This window comes from Desmodus rotundus, chromosome 4 (genome assembly GCF_022682495.2).
Source record: "Desmodus rotundus isolate HL8 chromosome 4, HLdesRot8A.1, whole genome shotgun sequence".
Classification (NCBI taxonomy): Eukaryota; Metazoa; Chordata; class Mammalia; order Chiroptera; family Phyllostomidae; genus Desmodus; species Desmodus rotundus.
The window spans coordinates 108,457,632-108,461,267 of record NC_071390.1 but is presented as its reverse complement, the minus strand read 5'-3'; the positions used below and the strand labels follow the sequence as shown (position 1 = coordinate 108,461,267).

At 45.2% G+C, this 3,636-nt stretch overlaps 1 pseudogene; it reads left to right on the top strand.

Moving 5' to 3' along the window:
• Positions 1-203: 203 nt before the first annotated feature.
• LOC112321067 (chromatin target of PRMT1 protein pseudogene) lies at positions 204-398 on the top strand (annotated as a pseudogene).
• The last annotated feature ends 3,238 nt before the right edge of the window (positions 399-3,636 follow it).

The following is a 3,636-nucleotide window of genomic DNA, read 5'->3' as shown; positions in this document are numbered from 1 at the left end:
GGGCTGACCATATAGCCAGCCAACAACAAGCTAACCTAGCAGTCGACCACTTCTGCATCTAACCAACAGCCAAACAAGTTAACCCAAGCACCTCCACTGTCAACTCAGTCTCGGCCGGCCTGACCTGCCTGCTGCCACCATGGTGACACCCCATGATGAGAGGGGCACCGGCATCTTTTTCCTTTGATCCTCCGAATTTGAAGATGGCCACACATTCAGCACCAAAATCTGTGCTAAAAAGCACCACCAAGATGTCTGTAAATGAGCACTTTGCTTATATGCTGAAAAACAAACAGCTGATGCCAGTGAATATTCCAGCTTTCATGCAGCAACTGGAGCTAGCCAGTGCTAGAAAGAGAAGACTGGCCCAGCAGATGGAGAATAGACCCTCTGTCTAGGCAGCACTAAAACTTAAGCAGACTTTACATGCAAGTCCGGACGGTGACTGTGGAAGGGTATGTCCAAGCAGTGGCTGGGCGTCTGCAGGGTGGAGCCATGCAACTAAGAGTTTAAAGCAGCACCTGGGTAAGAGTAACATCCAGGCACTGTATAGGGGCCTGGCCAGGGGAGCGGCCGGAGGACGAGGCCTGCCCGTAATCCAGAGAGGCTTGCCCAGAGGAGGACTACATGGGGACGTGCTACGAGAACCCTGCTTAGGGGCAGGATGTCACTCTGAGGTCAAAGCCTACTCCTAGGTGGACAAACCAAAGCTCCCAAGGTGGGCTTAAAGAAGAGGTAGTTTTAGAAGCTGTAGAGATCCTTAGGAGACAGACTCAAGAAAGTGGAACTATGGGTCTTGGCGGAATTGGTGGTAGAGGTAGGGGTATAATAGGTTGGGGAAGAGAGCTTTGGAGGCTGAGGCTGAGGCTGTGGGCAAGGGAGAGGTGCTCTTGCTCTCCCTATACTAACCAAGGAGCAGCTGGACAGCCAACTGAATGCATACGTGTCAAAAACAAAAGGACACTGGGATGCTGAGTTGGGCACCTATGTGGCACAGACAGATCCCGAAACCAATCATTGAAGCTTGCCTGACCTCCTCCAAGAGACTCTTGTTAAAGTTATTAAGTCTGTAAAACCATGAGATAATAGATGAGAAGAAAAGAAACCTACCTGATCTTGATCTCTCCCTCTCCCTTTCTCTCTCTCTCTCTCCCTTTCTAAATATTATCACAATAAGCTATGGCCTTGTCACCAGTTTGTGCATTTGGTGTGTTCCTTTTACTTTTTTGATATAGTATTATATGAAACTCTGTTTTTCCTATGACTTGGGTTTGGTTTGGTTTTATTGTTTCAGTTTCTTTTTCCTTTTTCAAGACTTCTTTTTGCATATTTTGATCCTCTGTCCATCTCTGCCTCCCTTCACCTGCCGTCCATGCTCTGACATTCTAACATCAACATCTCCTCTGTTTATCTCTGTACCCCTGAAAAATTCCCAGAGAGAACCCATCAATGTTCCTCCCTAATGCCTAGGTTTCTGAGATACAATTCTATTCTGTATCAGGCCTCTTAGAAGTGTTTAGAAAATCGAGTTCAAAAATGCATTGTCACATAAAGTAAATTAGAAACACTGACCGAGCTACAGGGCTACACAACAGGTTATACGTGGTAGCAGCTCTCATTTGAGTAAAGTTGCTACCATGTACATTGACACTACATAATGTTTGCTGGGTTGGGTGTGTGCACACTTTCTACCCTGGAATAAGATTTATAAACGTTCCTCTTGGCTTTGCATTATGTATAAAGAGGCACTATTGGTTTGCTGTATACCTGCAATAGAGAGGGAGAAGTCATTTGGTTAAGTAAAAAGTTCAGAAGGGAAAGAGGTAGGGGAACTACAGCAGATACCTACTAGGGAAGGCTCAGAAGATACCCATGCTGAATGCAATTCTTACGTTTATCCCAAACCAATCTTGACCTTCTTCATACATTGGCTTTGTCTGACCCTCTTATTTCCCTTGAAAGTTCAAGTTCAACCATATTCTGTCAACTGTTCGAGTTTCAGTGGAATCTTGTACTGTATATTTCCTGTTTATTATAACAAGAAATTGTTCTCTCAAATGCGCCCAGGAAAGAAAATGGTCTAAAAGAGCAAGAGTTGTCGTGAACTGTGTGATGGACCTAGTGGATAAGGGCCATGAAAGAGCCACTGTGCACAGGAAGGACTATGGGAGACAGCTTCATGAGAGAAGTGACATTTGGGATGGGATTTCAAGGATGGAAATAATTTTGATTTGTGGAGATGATGGGAAAGAGCCTTCTAAACAGAGTCAGAACAGCCCTGGCCAGTGTGACTCAGTTGGTTGGAGAACTGTCCCATACATCAAAAGGTCACAGGTTCGATTTCCAGTGAGGGCACATGCCTAAGTTGCAGGTTTGGTCCCTGGCTGGGGCCTGTATGGGAAGCAACCAACCGATGTTCCTCCCTCGCATTGATGTTTCTCTCCTTCCCTCTCTCAATACTAATTCATTAATTAGTTAAACAGAGTCAACAGCAAGGATGTGATATAATGAGACTGGGGTGGTCAGGTGAATAGGTTTCTTGGACCCAGTCCCAACTTGGGTTTGGGTTCTGCCACACCAAAAAACAATTCTCAGACACCAGCAGCTTGTCCAGGATTTCAACTCAATTCTGACACTCTCTACCAGGGGCTAGCGTTAGAGTCCACAGCAGAGGTTAAGGGTTCAGTCCCACTAGTGCCCCCCACACAAACATTTCAGATGCCAACCACAAGTCCGGGCTCCAACCTCCTGCAACTCAGGATGGCAATTGCAAGTCCAGGTTGTTACCCGTACCTCTGACCAACCAACTCTAGATCAGAGATTCCCACGACCCCTGAATCAATTCATTTGATTCAATTTATTTGCTAGAATGGCTTGCAGAATTCAGAAAACCTGTTTATTCACTAGATTACTATTTATCCAAATGAAAATAAAGGGTACAAATCAATAGCCAGATGAAGAAATAGGGTGAGGTCCCCAAAGAAGAAGCTTGGGAAGCATTCTTGTTCTCTAGTGTGTCAGTTCCAAAAAAGGGCCAACGAGCTGTCCTGGGTTTTATGGATCATGACGTAGTCATGATTGACTAAGTCGTTGCCCACTGGAGACTGAACTCAACATCCAGCCCCTGCCCTCCTCCTGGAGGGGTGAGGGAGATGAGACTGAAAGTTCCAACCCTCTAATCATAGGGCTGGTTGTCCTGACAACCAACCCCCACCTTTGGGCAGGATCTAAAGTCACTCCTTAACAAAAGACATCTTTTTCACTCTCAACACTTAGGACATTCCAAGGGTCTGGGGGACTGTGAGCCAGGAACTATTGGTGAAAACCCACTATTTCATAAATCAAATACTGCAGCAGATAAGATGCAGTTCAATTTGAATTCCAGATTAACAACAAGTACATTTTTAGTGTATGTCCCATGTATTGCACAGGATGTACTTACACTAAAGAAAGATTTGTTGTTGATCTGAAATTCAAATTATTTGGGTGTGTCCTGTAGGTTCATTTTCAAGGTCTGGCAACCCTGACTGAATCAGATGCTAACTCACGTAGCAACCTTGCCACTTCTGAGCAGTTGTCCCCTAAGTGGTACCACCATCTGAAGATCTTGATTTCTGGTTTCACAAGCTGGGAAAA